General features: G+C 45.5%; 1 protein-coding gene across 1 annotated transcript in view; it reads left to right on the forward strand.

Moving 5' to 3' along the window:
* LOC119393430 (hemicentin-2) overlaps positions 1–18,927 on the forward strand; it is a 72,209-nt gene that overhangs the window by 1,024 nt on the left and 52,258 nt on the right. The window lies entirely within an intron of this gene.

The raw sequence follows: 18,927 nt of genomic DNA on the forward strand, positions 1-18,927 counted from the left end.
AAATGCAGTGAAAAAGATATACAGTGAAACCTCGGTGATGCGATTACAGCTCATACGAATTTCGGGATGGTACGAATTTTTCGTTGGTCCCGGCCAAGGCTCATTGGCCTGCAATGTAATGGAGTACGGTTGTTGCGAACCGATTTTCACCCAGCCACGTTTGATACGAACGTACGCTGCCGCGGAAGACGCGCCATGAACGTGCGAGCGCGGGAACGCAAGCGTGGGCACCGCCAAATCGTCAGAATCACGGTGTAAGAAAAACTTTTCTTACGGTCAGAATAAACCTTCAGAGACGCGTCACGGCCTCCGAGATTGTGTGCGCGAATCTTAGAGGCTCTTATGTGCCTCCATATGCCTTCGCGTTTAGATTACAGAGGACATTAGCGCCGTGCTTTTTTTTTTCTAACGCGTCGACGCAGGCTGCTGTCGTTGTACTGTGTCTACACGTGCCTGCCTCGTGCATCAGACATCCTATGAAAGGTGGACGAGGACCGAAAGAAGGCGAGGACGGACTTAGCGCAGGAGTCAGGCCTCACAATGTCAACATGCGCGACCATTGAGGTCGCACTTGTACGGGCGCGGCCGTAAATCTCCCCAAAGACATCCCCAACACCTCCGCGATAACAAAATCATACACAGGACCATAATTCTGTAATTTGGTGGCCTTGATCCACCGCGTCAAAGCGCTTCTTTCGTTACTTTCGCTGCAGTACTCTGGTGTCATGCAAAAAAGCATACTAAAATTTGGAAGGGGGCTACTGCTGTCGCGGGTCACAACGCACCTGGTTCATTAATCAAACACGCGCGTACGGGCCGTGTATATCCGAGTGCTGGTATGATTGCCGACATCAAAAGCTTAACTGACAATCATTCAGGGTTCTTCCTGACGTTGCTGCGGCCCTGAAGAACAATAAATGAAAATGTACGCCAGCTTTCTTTTGTCGCATGCTAATTTTCCATGCTTTCTGGTGATACGAATTTTGGATGATACGAATATTTTCAGTGGTCCCGTGAGATTCGTATCACCGAGGTTTCACTGTATCCTTTTTAACTAACCCGCCTATATAGTTTCGAGAATGCAGCATTGTCCATAATTATCCAGTGAACGTGTATATATATATATATATATATATATATATATATATATATATATATATATATATATATATATATATATATATATATATATATATATATATATATATATATACATATATATATATATATATATATATACATATATATAACAATTGGCGCCCAGAGAAGACATTTCGAACTTTGAGTAAGGCAGTTGTCCTTAACGAATGAAGGCTGCCTGGGGAGCAGAATCTAATTTAGTTTACAATTTGAGCGGTCATTTGCATGTCTTCATTTTACTTCCGACAATTTTTTACCCTTTTACGTATGGCTTAGGACGTGCATAGCGCAATGCGCTACGTGAAATTCCTTGTGTTAAATATTAAGAAACAGAAAAAAAGGAGTCCGATGTGCTTCACGAAATTTACGCCATATGTCATCGCTACGCTCAGTACGTTACAAAGTGGTCTTGCTCTTAAGAACACGCTAGCAATAAAGGCAACATGTTTTTCGGGATGCAAACAAACGCCGAGAGTCAATGAAGATCACAGTTAGTCACCAGAAGTGCGACCAAGTTGCGGACTCCAGCCATAACGCTCTTTGCAGCACTCATACGTCTATTAGAAATACAACACAGAAGGCGTTTTTATGCTGACAATTAAGAATTTTCGCATGCTTATTTTTAACGGGTTGAGGCAACATTGACCCCCTTAAGAGAAAATGGGTTTGAAACGGACGGCACAGGGTGCTAATACCAACCTAAACGTCGCCGTCGTCTGCGTATTTTTACGACCGCGCAGTGCAGATGTGCTTAAAGTTTGAGTCCTTAGTTAGCGCTGCCCGTGGCGCTCTATACGGAAGCCTGCCGCACCCGACCAAAGATGATTGACAACACGCGAGGTCGTTGAGGTCAACAACGGTATTTTTCGAACGTGCGTGGGTTGCAAAAACGGTTCTTAAACGTTCCGTCCAGCTTCCTTTAACACTCCCGCACGTAAGTTCAGACGTGCAAGGCAACGTCGAAAAAATTTCGCAAAAGTTTATGTACGGACACATAGAGGTATATTCACGAAATCACGGTGAGCACCAGCACGATAGTACAAATGTCCACTGCTCATGCTCCTTGAAAATGCTAATATTAGATGAAATACCTCGAACACTCCTGCCATACATAGGCATCTTTATTTTTTATTTGGCCGAAATATAAATGAGGTATCTGTAATTTGCCGGTGATGTTTGTTTCTTTTTCCTGTGTTAATGAAAACATCTTAAAATTTAATAATTATGTGAATTCTTGCACAAGGTGATACTTAATATAGAGAGGGAAACGCAGTCGTACCAAGGGTATGCAACCATAGTCCTCAAAAATTTTCAGTTCAAAACAAGTCCCCGCATGTCTCAGAGACCGAAATTACTTGCACACACCGCCTTGTCGATAAAATGCATTAATTCAATAGTTTGTGAGTCACGTCCGATTCATACATAAGTAATACATATAATAAAGATTACGTTTAATCAAAAAAATCTATTTTGTCTAGGCTCGAAAGAAGTGCTTCCTGCTTCGCATGCATTATCGTTTCTCCGTACTGGCGCCGGCGGTCTGGATGTGCTCTAGATCTGCAGAAATGCAAGAAAAGCATCACAACTTGAACACTGCGCCAAGCGCTCTTAATCTAATTCGGTCAAGCTGTACGGCGGCGCTCAAGAGTATTTAATCCAAAACAGAGAAGTTACGGCACGGCATTTAGGAGCGCGATCTTGGTGAACACGAGAAAAGAGATAAAGTGAAAAGGGAACTCTGTGATTTCAGCGTTTCTGAATTGGATTACGCCGCTTCCTCTCAGCCCACAAAGGTTTCCCCTTTATTTAATGAGAAACCAGTCCTTTCATCTTTCGTCATGCCGCGCGAAATTCTCTTCTCCTCTATTACTCTGCGAATACTGCGCCTTTAAGTACATGATTTATATTCATGGCAAAAAAGATTTCGCGGTACAGCAAACCATTCTCGCTGACAGTGAACTAGGAACGGGCTTTCAACTGTACATAGCGATATAGAAATAGGATTTCACATCGCGCCGCCGTAAGGTAGATATTTGTTTCGCCGTGCTGCTGCCTTTGGTGTTTTAAATATTCAATTAGCTTACCCCTTCTGAGCCTGTAGCTTTAGACGAGCTTTTCAGCGTAAGACAATGGCAGCATGACAAGGTTGGTCTATTTTGTAGGCGTATTTTCTCAGCAATTTGCCGCCACTTGTTCCATCTGCGGAAAGTATGGTCGTGTTGCTTGTGCTTAGAAGGAGAAATAGGCTGCACGTCAGCTAAATGTATATGCTATGATCGGTGAGTGAAACGACCTTCTTCCGCGCATATTCCTAGATTTTTCTTCACATGGTAAATATTTTATCGAGTGTAAAGCGGCAATGCTAAAAGCCCTTTTTGTATGCTGTAACGTTATCTCCTTGACAATTTCATTCGAACCTTCCGGTTTGTGTCGGTTATTGAAGCCTAACGAAACGCAACAGTGACAACTCAGGATGCTAAAGCCGGCTACCCAACTGAATATCAGGAGTACATGCGAATATAGCAAAAAAAAAAATCACAGCATATCCACGGAGTGAATGATGATGAGTGGGCGCAGCTGCGGAGGTTCATCGGTAAACCGTGAATCTTCCGTGAATTCTGCCCAGTACATCATCACTGACGTGAGATCGGACGCGTTTATAGTAAAGGTTCCATGAGAGTTATGACAACTTGCAGCTCACTTTAATTTTACATGTACGCTGTGAATTTTCATTGTTTAATCACGCACAGGAGAAATCGCACACACGCACTACCTTGGAGGTCAAAATCCAGTGCCTATATATACGGGGTGGTCAGTGAACGGTTGTGCGGTCGGTTTTTTTAATCAAGACGCTGCCGCGACGCTGCCTCGCGACGCTGCCTCCGTCGGCGCCGCTGCGCCGCGAGGCAAGATAGGAGGGGGGGGGGCGTAGGAAAGGAGAAAGAGGGGGAAGCGTAGGAGAGGACAGGGCGATACATACATGGAGGAAGGAATACTAAGGAGAGGCCCTATCGTATTCCAATGCATTGGCGGAAAGTGCGGCGGAAGTGACGTCAGATTTATGGGGCAAACAAACCGGTATGGGGCAAACAAAACAGCAGACGCCCCGCGGCGTGCTCTTCGCGGTGGTTAGCTTCTGCGCAGATTTGTAGTCCCGGCGTAAACTTAGCGCGTATTGTGCGGTTCGCACGCAGTAAAATGTTGCAAGCAGACGTTTACCAGGCTGTTCGTGCGTGGCCGGCCCGAGCGCTGCGTGCTGAAATTCTTCGTGGAGCGTTTTTGTGCAACAGTATACAGAATACCGGTACGTGCCGTGATCAAAAACGTTCAGCCCCTGCATCATCATATTCGAACTGACCTAGCAGTGACTTACGCGTTCTGCTGGGCGTTAGGCCTTCTCTTTCTCGTAGCCCGATTTCCCGATCCGTTGCCGGATTAGCGGTTCTTTGTTCGTGTATATGGAGTGAGCGTAGTAGCTATTCGGCGCAACGCCAACTTATAGTTGACGTAACTTCACGTCGAAAAGAGGACACCGCTGTATTGCATACGCGATCGGGCACGTAAAGTTTGTTATTCCAGTACGCACAGAACAACAAGCACGCAGCGAGCGCACAATGCATACATCACGTAGTCCGATAACAACAACATAAGTTTATTGCCCTTTCGTTGGACGACACAGCCTCTAAAAACGTACGATGCCTTCGGCGCATGTTACGTACGGCGCATCAGACGCCAAAAACAAAAGTTCACGTGTGTTCTGAGTTGACACAATGAGGAAGAAGCAACAGAGCGCACATCCGAGAGCTTCGCATGCAAATATCATGCATTAGTGATCAGCAATGAAGCGAACGTGTACGTACACATGAAAAGTGACACCCGGTACTTTCCGCAGAGCACGCGATTTGCACCGGGTATACGCAACCATACACAACAGCTGGGCATTGCGTAGCTTTCCTAAAGAACACACACAAGGAGCAGCATGCGTGAATCGACTGCGCCGCGGCGCCGGCGCCGCTTGCACGGCGAAAAAAAAAGAAAGGCTCGAATCGCGCATGCGCTTGCAAACGATACGGCGGAAATCACGAAATGTTTCGAGGATCCTTCGCTAGGAGGCGATGCGGGTGTTTGCGATGTGGAGGCTTCACGAATGTGACGTCAGGGTCTCTCCTTATTTTTCCTTCCTCCATGGATACATATCACGTACTGTCGCAGCGCACTGTCTTTAGGGAGCCTTCATGTGTGCACGCCCCCTCCGTTTCTAAGACTGGTTACACACTACTACGACGGGGACGAACGGGTGCCGCTATAAGGAGCTTCGCCCCTAAAAATATTCATCAACTTTTGTCAATGCATCTCTGTATACAAAAACAATTGCAGCATGTTGTTTAGTGTCATTATCAACGCGATCGCGTTAAAGAGCTCGTTTCGCAGAAATTCCAGTGTCGAGGGCGGTGTCTTTGGTTGGGAGCGAAAAATTAGCGTTGTCAGTCAGAGAAAATTCGAGGTATATGAAAATAAAACAGTAATAAAAAATCTTCGGGGTCGGGTGGGACTGGGAATTTGAACGTGCGACCCCTCGCTCAGCGACACGAGGCGTTTAGCCGCTCGGCCACCACGCACACATCATCTAGCACACTAACGGCGGGCTATTTATATATGTACACCATTTAGCGTTGGTGGTACGCACGTCTCGGAGGTTGTTCAACGGCTTGACTATCAGCCGCGAGATAACGCAAAGAGCCACGGGCACGCTTTTAAACGGCATCGACCCACCGTGTGGCAGTGCTTCGTCGCGCGGAATGCGTGGATATTGAAGCCGGAAGGCTTCCGCACTTTGGCTTTTCTTGCGGCACAGTTTAGGTTTCCACCGAGAAGCTAAGGCATGCCAGCGATTGGGAAGGCGACACGAACACGGTCCGATTAGGCTATCACGTTGTACTCTTGAAAGCGAGGCTCAGGCTCCCTCCAAGTATTATTATTATTATTATTATTATTATTATTATTATTATTATTATTATTATTGCACTTGTAGCTTTAGTTAATGTTTTCCAGGGATTCTCTTGCAGTTGATAACCCCCATAGTAGACGATTCATCTGTGGTGATGCGGTTCCAGCAAATTACGCGGGACTCCATTATGGTTTTCGCGCACATTCGTTATTTCTCCTAGTTTTTGGTCTTGCTTCCTTACCCTTCGCCCCGGCTAAGTGTAACAAACAGGAAGTGAAGCTTCCGGTTAACCTCTCTACCTTCCGCCCATTTATTTCTCTATCTCTCTCATGCGTCAAAGCCTCCCTTTCTTGTGTTTGCACATGTCTGCCGTTAGTTACGAGCACGTTATACCCCATCCTGGACAACTACACATTGCGTTCCTTCCACTGAACTAGTCAAGCACCGCTCTTCTAGACAGGCGCCACCATCCGTTTGTTGCGGCTAGCGTCGAGTTTTTGTCCTGTTCGTCATTTTGTCCAGAAGCGTTCTTTCTGCTTCGTCGGTGCCCGCATAGACAAACATTGTTAGCCCTCAGCAAGAATTTGCGCCAGGAAAGCGGGAATCGGTGCAAGACTAGCGGCCAAAGGAAGAAGAACTACAATACGCCATGCTATACAAATAAGAGAAGCTCCCAGGGAGTGTTCTCATGAGGAATGAGGGCCGAGTTGGTTTGCGGCGACACTGCCCGCAGCACCACAGGGGTTCTGGAACTTGTGCTACGTCCTATGGGAGCTTCTGTTTTACACACTGCAGGTTGCACTTATCTAGAATGTAATACTTCTTTTCTTAGAGGGCTACTGTAATGAGGAATTCTTCCACCTATAGAGTAGAGCCGGGGCTTGCCCCGGTCTACTGTTTCAATAATAATATCTTGGGTGCAACGGGCCAAAACTACGATATGACTGAGGCACGCCCTAGCGGCGGAATCCGCAATTTTCAACCATCTGGTGTTCTTTACCGTGCACTGACATGGTACAGTACATGGGACTCTAACATTTAGCCTCCATCGAAATGCGACCGCCGTGGTCGGGATCGAACCCGCGACCTTTGTGTCACCAGCCGAGCCCCGTAACCACAGTACCACCGCGGCGGACAGGTGTACTGCTTTGAAAATGAATACTCATTTGTTATCACTTACATATTTTACAGGCGCTGAAGTTTGAGGAATCAAATAGAAACGAATAGACGTTAGCTTGCGCTTGGGCTGCACCGCGTAGAACCACATAAAACCAATAAAAGTTAATCAGTCTTTTACTTAACTGCCAAAGTATCGTCAAGCGTCATTGCTTTACCTTATTCCAGCGTTCGCTCTCGCTGGATTATCGTGGCTTCATATGGTTATTGCTCACCTCAAAAAGTGTATACAGTACCCGAAATTTTTTTAACGCGATAGCTCGTTACGCAGAAATTCCGGTGCCAGCATTCGTGTCGGCGGCGTTGGTTGCGTGCGAAAAATCAACGTGTTCCGTGACCGAAAAATCGAGAAAGATGCAAATAAAATAAATAATAAAAATCTTTGGTTCGAGTGACAATCAAACCCAGGCCTTCTGCTTGGCAAGCAGGCGTTCTTCCACAGAGCCACGCCATTGCTTGGAACTGCTTCGGAAAAAAAAACAAAAAAAAACAATATATTAATGTGTGCGTGGATGAAGCGCGCCAGGCGTCAAAACAGGTGAATTGCGCAACGAGTGGGTGTTTGAAAAGTCTACGCACTAAAAGAGCTCACACATATTTAATCATAATCATCAGCAAAGTCATCAACAAAGTGAGCAGCTGCGTAGGTTCACGTGTTGCCTTACGAACGAATAGTGAGCCCTTCGCTGATTCGCAAAAAAAGAATTGTGGTGTAGTGGGTCCAGCGCAACTGTAGTTGCAGTGGGCATTCAAGAATAGTTTGAAAGGGTCAACTTTACGCGCACAGACGTTCGTTTCCTTGCGACACTGTTGAGGCATGCACCGAGAACCGAAGCCAGCCTAGCGATTGTGAAGGCGATGCGCACGGGGCCTGATTACGCTATCGAGCTGTACTCTTGAAGGCGAAGCTAAGTTTCCTCCAAGTTTAAAAAAAATACTTCTCACGCAGTTTAGGCACATCTAATAAAATCAATAGAAGCATGTCTAATCAGGTTAGACGAGCGCCGAGGAAACTGCTGTCCGTTCTCGAGTGTGCGCGAGAATGAATTATTAATCTGGAACTTACGATGATGCGTCCACAAATAGCACAATAATTTCGCCCGTGAGACATCTTCGAGAACCGACGACTCTGTTCGCTGCTCTCGTTGCAATCTAAGAAAGTTCTTCCTGTTTTGGGCACAAGTTCGTCAATACAAAACTAGTTTCTTAACTCTCATTTTCCATAGTCGCTCTAGAACTTGGCAATAGAGAAGCAGCAAAGAGAACTTACCAGATAAGTTACAATACTGCACTATTCATATTTAAACAGATTATCCTCATGGCCATCTTCGACGAAGAAAAGGCGGCGCTTCTCACAACTGCGCAAAGTTATTTCAGATTATTTTAGTTTGACACTACCTCAAACATAGTTTAGTCTCGTAGTCTTAGTGCGATGCGACATGAAAGGACGCAGATAGGAGAAGATAGTATCGGTTGCTTTGAAGGTAGATTCTGTGAAAGAAAAAGACAAGCACAGTCTACAATCTTCCTCGAGAACAATGAGAATACATCTAAAGCGGCTTTTATCGTAGACACGGTGGCGCTTTAATAAATTCAGCAGATTAGATGGATTGAATTATTTCCTACACGGTGAAGTCCGTGGAACTAAATCGACAAAGCCTGCTGCAGTTTTAAAAAGGCGATGGTTGATGGAACAAAGATGGATGGTTTTACGTAAGCGTACGCAAGTGAATGCTGTAGAAAAAGTGCAGCTTAGATGATTAAAATGTTGAACGGCCGCCTGCATATTAGGGAGGCGTACTTCAACGCGACTTAGACACTTAACGACTCTCCCACCTGTACCCTCTTCAGTAAGGAGTAAAAAGCAGTTACATTGCTTGATTCTCAAAAGTACGCAGTATCGTAGTAGTGCACGGAAATGATTCCAACATATGCAGTAAACAGGTGAGCGCCGTAAGTATTTGTGTGCAGAACTCTACATCGACAATGCACTACACACGTGATATAGCTTCACTGCTACGTGCGATGCATATTCAAGTACAAATTATAGAACCATATTTAAATTGGTGCCGACTACACGAATCCATTAAAAGACGTGAAGGATATTCCGGAGCGCTTTCTTATCATGCATTGCGCCGCAAGCGAAAACAGCTTTTTGAATATACGCCAATAATCTTGTTTCACAGGTGGGTCGCTAAGTGGACCGCACTTAGCAATTTCTTCCACTTAGTAATTACGTGAAGCCTGTGTATAGCGTATGCCCATTCGCATCGTCTCTTTCTGGAGGTAATATTGCCGCAACTTTTAATGTTCATCACTTTAAATATCGTAAGCCTCAGACAAGCATCAATAAGTCGGACATCGCAATCACGTTCTTCGCAAATAAATTCTACAAAAAATTAGACCAGGGTCATTATTCACAAAAATCTCAGTCTAGTTGTTCGTAAAAAAGTCATCAAGCCATTCTGGCGCGGGACATATTAGCGGAGGCGACAGGCCAATGACAAACAATTACTAACGAAAATCACATGTAAATTCTACCCTAGATTTGCAAAAAGGTTCTAGCTACTAACTTACCTAGGACGAAATTAAGAGTGCTTGAGTTCGTTAGAATATGAGCTAGAACGAAAGACAACCAGGAAACCATAAGCACCATCTGGCTCCAGTGTGAGAAGAGATATTCCGTATGGTAACGTCCCCAATGCCATGTGGTCAGTTCATAAAAAAACATCACGTAGACAGAAAAATAGCTTGACCCTCGCGACGTCGTTACAGAATCCGCGGTGAGCGCTGGCCGAAGATGTTAGCGAGCCCAAATCGCCCATACAGACGAAGCCTGCGGCCCCATTTAGAAGCGCGTCCAAGGAATGAGGGCTGCAGGACGGCGGCGAGGAAGAAAGGCCCGTCGAGGCTCGAAATAATGGCACCCTTCTCACACGGTGCGCCGCGCAGTCGGAATCTGCTTAGCGGCTTCACTCATGGCCGTCACGTAGCGCCCTATGGCGTGAACATTTCGTCGAGGAGAATAGCTTGGGTTATATTTTTCTATCTGGGAAAAACTATGCTTCGCAGTTGAATTGTCTTACTCCCTCTCTAAGTTCAGAAGGAAACTTCAAAACTCAAAGTTCCCTTCGCCCCTGTGGTTACCACTTTAGGAGCCTGTTTCTTGTTTCATTTCGTACGACCTTCGAGAGCTTAAATATGTCGCTTTCGTCCTCTTTACAATTCTAAGCAGCGCAACAACAAAGAGGGCACTGAAGAGAGGAGACAGAGCGCTAACTTCCAATTGTTTATTTCTTCTAAAACGCTTCGCCTTATGTACAGTTGTACACTCGCACAACAGCCATGCGCGGGACACAACCGTAGTTCCACACATAATCAACGCTAAATATAAATTTTCTTTATCGGTGAGAGCAACAGAAGGCGTGCTGACACATCCATCTTTCAAGGAAAACATTTTTGTTGCTTCGGTGATTTCACGTGCAGTCCGATCTCGGCACTTGGAGATGATGCTACAATCTGAAAACCTTGGTTTACAACCACACGTGCTACAGTCCGAGATCCGACTGCACATGAAGTGATCGAAGCAAGCAAAAATGTTTTCTTTGAAAGATGGATGCGTCAGCACGACTTCTGTGGCTCTCACCGATAAACAGAAGTTGTACTTAAGGTTGAGTACGTGTTGAACTGCGGTTGTTGTGTGGCTGTACAGCTGTATGTAAGGTGAAGCGTTTTAAAAGAAATGAACAGTTCTAAGTTAGCGCTCTGTCTTCTCCTCTCTTCTGTCTCCTCTTGGTTGCTGCTCTGCTAACATGTAGATGAAGATGTAGATCCTGCACTGCTGGCTCACACCCACTCAGGGGGATTGGCCAAGAATAGGGTAGCTTAGAAAAAATATTTAAAAACTAGAAATGAGAATAATTTCTTATTTTGTATAACAAAAAGATTTTTTACAAGTTCATTTTGCGAGAAGAATACTTCAAAAAAAGTGAAAAAGGTCGGTGGAATTATTTCTCATCAAATGAGAAATAAATCAATATAGAAAAGAATCTTGCCGTATTTCGCTTTTGGTTAACTATGGAACTTTGGAACCGTGGTTATTGCGTAAATATCTTTGACTGTTCTATGAAATCTTGCATGGCCTCGCATACTTTCCCGCTGCTGTGCCCAAGATTAAGTGCACCTAGAGATAGTAAATTTGAGGTTGTCAATTCTAATCCCATGATGCGTAACGGCGTTTCTAGAGATGTCTTTCGTAATGTAGAAAACTATTGACAAGAAATCAAAAAAATTGTATTCATGTTATACCAACACACCCAATCCTACACTCATCTTCTTCTTTACTTTTTTTTTCTTGAAATGCCAACTGAATGATATAATCAGGCTGCTTCTGCTTTTCCTCTAAGCGTATACAAGAAGCAGCATTTCGGACGTCGTGGTCAACTGCTGTTATTAGAGGGAGAAAGAGAGGGAGTGAGGGGGGATACAGGAAAGGCGGGCATGTTAACTAGACCACGCCCGGTTTGCTACCCTATCCGTGGGAAGAGGAAAGAAGGGGGTAAAAGAGCGAAGGAGATAAAACATTAGTGCACGAATTTCACAACACACATGTACAGTGCGCAGCGTATCTACAGTCGATATCTTGATTCCTTTGCCTTCAAGAACTGCAGGAGGGCCCGTGTGCGGCTTTCTGGGGTGATGAGCTATGAGGCGTATTGTTATAACAACGATCATTGTAACTGCTGCTATAAGAATACGACTACGAGACACATCTGTTCATGAATTGTAATAGTTCCGTAATAAGACCACACCCAAAGCAACCTGTCGAGTTAACGTTATACTCATATAATCTGCACACGGCCGCTCCATTTCTTAAGCTCGTCGTCGCGCTTTAATTTTAAAGAATTCTTGCGTGCCTTGGCAGATCATTGTCATTAGGCGGGAGCATTACTGAAAAAGAAGGCGAAAATAATTTCCCGCTTATAGAAATTCCGGGAATTCAGTTTTCATTTCCTCTTCGTTAAAGAGAGACCACAGTGTCAAATGTATAAAAGATGTTAGACAAAGCGGTGGTTCCACCAGAGAAGGAAAGCCAGTCGGTTCAGTAATTTAAAGACCTGAAATAAACATATTGTAATGCATATTGTAAATATATTGAAAAAATATGTATTTTTTGCACTAAAGAGTAGTTCTTTTGCTGTAACGTTTTCTTGGCACTATCGAAAGTTGAACTGCAAGCAGAAAGAGTTAATGCTGATAACGTGTAGGAAAAAATACAGACAAATAAATACCTCAAAGGCAAGACCAGATAAACAGAACTGCAAGAAAGTTACGAAGTTTAAACACGATCAACGGGCGTTTTCCGCTTCATCGCCGTCAGAACGTGTTTTCACGGCGATCAGAAATCGAACCCAGCCCCTATCGCAAATTATCAATTTCGGTTGGAAGTTGCAATAAAGAAGACCATTTTGAGTAAAGTGCACACTATGCTATGCTGCTGCTCGCGCAAGACTGATGATGTTTGCTAATTAGCGCCCTACAGCCAAATTTTTCCCACTGCTATACTTCACACCTTGGACATGAAAACATTCTTCATTGGTCATTTCAATGGTTCCGACCCACTTTTACCGGCTTCGCTTGTCGCAGAAGCAACTATCCCAGGCACTGTACTTACATGCACTTTGAATAGCAGCAAATTATTATGGCGATAGTGCACATACTCTTGGCAATGCATTAGAAAACATACTTATCCTGTTGAATCAAGCAAATTATTTAATCGACGACTACGATGTATTTAAGCATACGGACACGTCAGCCAGCCCGAGAACTCTAATGCACAATAAAAAGCCACATAATCATGTTCGTACGACAACGTCGGAAGGAATACCGATGACTTTCGGTGAGTTAGCAAACACAGCATGGGAAACGGAAACGCTTGTTTATCTGATGACCAAGTGCAAACACCACTTCATTAGGGGTCATTCACACAAGAGCATAGCCGTAATAAAAGTCCTCTCTCAGCATAATTGATTTCCATTGATTTCTGGGAAACCTCCCGCAACTATTACAGGGGCGAGCCACTTCTAGGTGGTAAGTTAGCACAGGCGTGTTTGTTTATGCGTCATCCCGTGGGATCCAAGGACTGCACAAAGGAAAACGCTGTCTTGACTCATCGGAAATCAGGGGCATTTGCTGGTGATACGAATCCGCGGCTCCGGCCACTTAGCCTTAGTAACTGACTCATGTTTTTGTTTTTCTTTATAACAAGAAATGAAACACCAAAGTTGTTGCGCAACCTGTAAGTACAGCAGACGTTGAATTCTGGGTAAACATGGTTATATCCTTGACGAACCTAAAACAAGGTTACGTTGCGTGAGAGGTGTTGGCATTTCTATTACGCTGCCCTTCGAATTCGAAGATAAAATTGTAGCTTATAAATAGTTGATTTGTAATACGGGAACTTGCTTTTCTTTGTAACTAAATAGCGCTACAGCGCGACTTTATCTTTAGTTTCTTCAAGAAAGCACCCAAGAGAGAGAGAGAGAGAAATAGATGAAAAGGAAGAGGCAGGGAAGTTAACCTGGCGCGAGCGACCGGTTTGCTACCCTGCACAGGGGTGGGGATATAGGGGTCGGAAAGAGGACAGAGAGAGAGGGAGATAAAATAAAAACAAAACAAAACATGCACACATGCACACACATGCAGGACGTCCTATCACAGCCGTTCTGATAGCCCGGTTGAACGCAGAAAGCGCATTAGCGCCTGCACAGCCTTCTCCTGAGACGTAAAGTCCTGTCGGTGGCGCAGGATTCTTTCTTCCGAAAGAGTTCGGTCGTCCAATTTGTCAAGCGCGGTGCAAAGCAACTGTCTCTGCGAACAGTACTGTGGACAGTCGCACAGAATATGCTTAATTGTTTCATCACTTCCGCAGTGGTCACAAGCTGCGGTGTCGGCCATTCCTATGCGGAACGCGTACGCACAGGTAAATGCGACACCCAACCATAACCTGCACAGAAGGGTAGCGTCACCTCGACGAAGTCCTGGGGAAATTCGAAGGCTGAGGGTTGGGTCTAGGGCATATAGTCGTGCGTGCTGGAAGTGTGGCTCGTTCCACTGCGACGTGGTGAGTTGGCGAGCAAGCACGCGGAGCTTCCGTGCAGCGTCAGTTCTGGAGAGCGGTATTAACAGTTGATCGTTTTCAGTATGGGCGGAACGGGCAGCTTGATCGGCCCGTTCATTGCCGATAATGCCACAGTGACTTGGAAGCCACTGAAAAGTTATTTCATGCCCTTTCTCAGTTAAATGGTGCGTCTCTTCTGCAATCTCAAATACAAGTTGTTCGTGCGGGTCGCGTCGTAAAGGTGACAGAAGAGACTGTAGTGCCGCCTTGGAGTCACTGAACATAGTCCATTTTTGCGCCCGTTCATCACTTATGAAATGTAATGCGACACGAAGTGCTGCGAGCTCTGCTGCCGTCGATGTCGTAAGGTGGGAGGTCTTGCATTTGATTGTTGTGGCTTTGATCGGTATCACAACTGCTGCAGTTGAGCTGTTTGGCAAAACGGAGCCGTCAGTGTATACGTGTACATAGCCTTGGTACTTCTCATATAGCAGGAGTAAAGCGAGCTGTTTAAGGGCAGGTGACGACATTTCCGCTTTTTTCCGGATGCCACGTATTGTTAGGCTGATGTTGGGCTAAGTCAGGCACCACGGAGGAATCGAAGGTCTCGCGGCGGGCATGAAGCATGTTGGTAAAGACTCGCGCTCGTTTGGCAAAAAGATGCGCGTGGTCTGTCTGCTGGTAAAGAGGCTAGGTGGTGGCGGGGAGTCCGAGCCAGATGCCTTATATGTGTCCTGAGTGTTTCAACGTCAATGTGTGTCTTGATGAGATGGTCTCCGGCGATCGCTATAGAAGCCGCCGTCAATGCACTACGAGGCAAGCCTAGGCAAATCCGGAGTGCCTGGGCCTGAACACTTTGTAACGTTCGTAGGCTTGTTTTGCTTGCGTTCGTTAATGCAGGCTAGCTGTACCGCAGGAAGCCGAGAAAAAGTACCCTGTACAGCTGTAGCATGGCACTTGGGGACATTCCCCAAGTCTTTCCAGCGAAAAACTTCAACATATGACAAATGCCAATCAACCGCTTTTTTAGGTACGATACGTGATGGCTCCATGATATGTCTCTGTCAATTATGACACCCAGAAACAAGAAAGCACCCAACTTGACCACTTAGTGCATGCTGCAAGCGACACGAACACAATATTACTATTAGTCATGTCTGGAGACAATCAATAAGGCGTTTGAGTTTACGCCCAACCTTCTTTCCCATCTGATCTCATTATGAAAACGGAGTTCTAAAGGACGAACGACCCTTGCTGGTTTAGTTTGTTGTCAAACAACCTTTGGGAGCACATTGGCATCTCTGAGACTTAAGGTACTACCAACTTCAAAGGATTGCTGACGTAACGCTTGCTTTGGCGTAACTTCTATTTTACCAAGGAGCGACCACGAGCACGGACAGCGAAGTTCTTGAAATCATTGCAGAGTATAACGTTGTGAAGAACAACGACAAGATGTGACAAGATAATTTTGTTGTGTCCTTGAGTGTATTTAAGAGAACGACTAAGCAATATTTCATTGACTGCGATTTGTGTTTTGCATAACACTGCTCCTGAAGCCTGCAAGTGCACCTGATATTGTACTTATATTGTTATGCTTTCTACAATGTTTCTTTTTTTATTTTTATGCCATACTGTAAAGCGGAGCCGAGGCCTTCTTCAGGCATTTCAGCCTTAATACTCGGCTTCCTCCTCTGTAAAAGAAAGAAAAAAAAACTCACAGGGTCCCTTATGCATCCGCCTCAGTTGATTTGAAGGAGAAAGTCATCTTTTTTCTTCGTCTAGTGGATATATTGAACCTCCCGCGCCCCCCTCCGAAATCTTTCTGCAGCTAGCGTGGTTTTGCAATGCCTCCAGTATCGGAGGCATGGTAAGCGCTGTGCACCCCACCTTGTTTTTCACTGCCTCAGGGATCGTCCCACCTTTGACCAGTGAATGATGTGGCGTTTTGTCGTCACGCGATTTTGACGTCACAAATTTGGCGATAAGACGTCATTACGACGTCATAAGGTAATGTCAACACGTGATGATAATTTTTTGTATAACTCGTGTTGACGCCGCCAACGTGGGACGCCGACGAGGGACGCCGCTCAATTTTCGCTTTTTCTGAAGCACCTAAGGCTTTCGCCTAAATAAAACCTCACTTATAATAAACTACATAAACACCATTCCCATTGCTGTAGAATCTCCACAGATCCCCAGTTGCCGCGACATTTCTCATTAAAATTGAATAAGGTAACATAACCCACACTAAAGATGGGAAATACGATAAACGGTTCTGAAGCTTCCGCATCAGGCCCGTAGCCAGGGGGGGGGGGGGGCTAGGGGCCCGCTCCCCCCCTTCCCGAATTTTCGGCGAAGTATGTGCTTTTACCAAAAATAAATAATAAAAATAGGTTGTTTCTTAAAAAGTCAAGGTTCTCAGCAAGTGCCCCCCCCCCCCCCCAAAAAAAAAAGAGGCTTCCTGGCTACGGGCCTCATCCGCATGATACAATTCATACTCCTGATATCGACCGATATCGGTCGTTTATGCAGAAAACAAAAAAAAAAAAAATCTAGCATTGTCGCCCGCAGCAAGTTGCCAGTGCAAAACCACGTCCCCCCAACTAGAATCCGGCTACACCCGTTCTATCTTCCATTTCTTCCTTTTCATCCCTTAATACCATTCCTTCGGTGTCGGGTATCAAAACAGACAATAAGGTTTACCTTTCTGTCCTCCCTTTCTGAAGTTCTGAAACCAATAGCTATTGTCCCCCTTTAACCACCTAGAATTGCATGCGCGAAAATGCCACGTGTGTTTCTACACACGCGCAAACGGTACAGAATAATCTACATGGTTCAATTCACACTCCTTATATCGACCAATATTAGTCGTCCATACAGAAAACGAAAATCGTGACGGCTTGAATGCGGTGCATAGATTTCAGGAAACCATTTCACGCTTTTACCTATCTTCGCGGCTTTTTGTTGCTCTTCTACAGATTTTTTACAAACTAATTTCTGTTATTTCTCTTGTGCACAGGGCGGCGCCAGATTGCCTGACGTTTTCACCTCGGAATAATCTCTAGGCTCTGCTCTTGCGAGAACGAATTGGAAGGCTAACCGCGGGAGCTGTAGATGATCAGCAGAAAAACAATCGCCCAAGAGCGTTCATTTAATTTGCCTCTCCCCCCCCCACTGTTCTACGCATCCAGTGCGAATCTCTGTTTCTCCGTAGCACTCGAGACGAGGCCATTGTCGCGCAGCGGGAGACACTTAACGAGGTTGAAACGGATTGCCCATTGCACGCCTGGATGCACTTGAAAGCATCGCGCTAATGCTTTGGCCCCCGTTATTGGCTAGATTTGTGGCATGGTTCACGGCTTTAGCGATGAAGCGAGAAAACAGCGAGCGAGATAACATTACGCCTATGAAAGTATAGGTCGCTGTTGTTGTCATACGAGACAACGTTCTGCTTGGCGGATGCACGTTTAGAGGGATTGCCTTTGTTGAGCCCGCTGCCCTACGTGAATCTCCCATTTATTGCTCAAGATGTACGTACAGGGACGACGGAAAGAAATGTGAACACTGCGCCAACTACGTTCTCTGCCGTTTCGCATTTCTTTGCAAGCGGTTGTGGCCTGGATGGTAATAAAAGACATGGTACATCCCTCCATCATAGGAACCGGTATAACACGAAAGTAAAAAGTGTCCTGACAGAAATAGTTGAATGTTTACTGTACATTGGACATAAGAGAGCTTGCACAATGTCTATTAGTGTTTGGCAGCTATATATCGTCGTTTAACGTGGATGCACCCACATTGAGGCTTCATGGTACATCTTTATCCGGACGACTGACGACGATTATCAATGATTAAACGAACTCTTGTGGTAGCTCGTGTAGTTAACGGTGCGAGTGTAATCAGGAAAAGTGGCGTGACAGCCAGAAGAGGGTCGCTGATTGGGCGCACAACTTGGGCTAAGGTTGCCATCCCGCGGCACGTTAAAGAGTTACTGAACACCACGAGCGGACTAGAGGGAAACGCAGCGCGCGTCGTGTCTCCCCTGTAGCCCAGAGTCGTATATTCCTTCTCTGCTGTAGCCCGGCCGTGATTTTTCTCGGGGCGAACTTAAGTGTGGAACGCGATGTTACAGGGAGGCGGGGAAGGCGCGCGTCGCAAAGCTATTTTGGGTATGGATGGATGCTATAAGCGAGGTCGACGCTTGGGATAAGGTCGCCACCTTGCGGTGTGTGGCATTGGTAAAATTGCATTTCCCATATTGGAAACGCGCCGAATGGGAAGGACGCGTAGCAACGACGCGTTGCAAGAGCTAATCGCGGAGGCCACGGTCATAATGCATTACTTCACTTTACCGCTCCCAGAGGGCGACGCCACCCTGCCGACCGAGAGCAGTGTGAGAGGAAAGTGTGAGATATAAAAGTCGCGTTTGCAAAGCATCCAGGGTGTGTGACCGTGGCGCAGTGGACATCCGAATCGTAAATATTAGTATCAGGTTCACTTGTGCATTTCATGTTTGTTTATACTCTTTCCTTTTCTTTATTAT

This window comes from Rhipicephalus sanguineus, chromosome 5 (genome assembly GCF_013339695.2).
Source record: "Rhipicephalus sanguineus isolate Rsan-2018 chromosome 5, BIME_Rsan_1.4, whole genome shotgun sequence".
In the NCBI taxonomy this organism is placed as follows: domain Eukaryota; kingdom Metazoa; phylum Arthropoda; class Arachnida; order Ixodida; family Ixodidae; genus Rhipicephalus; species Rhipicephalus sanguineus.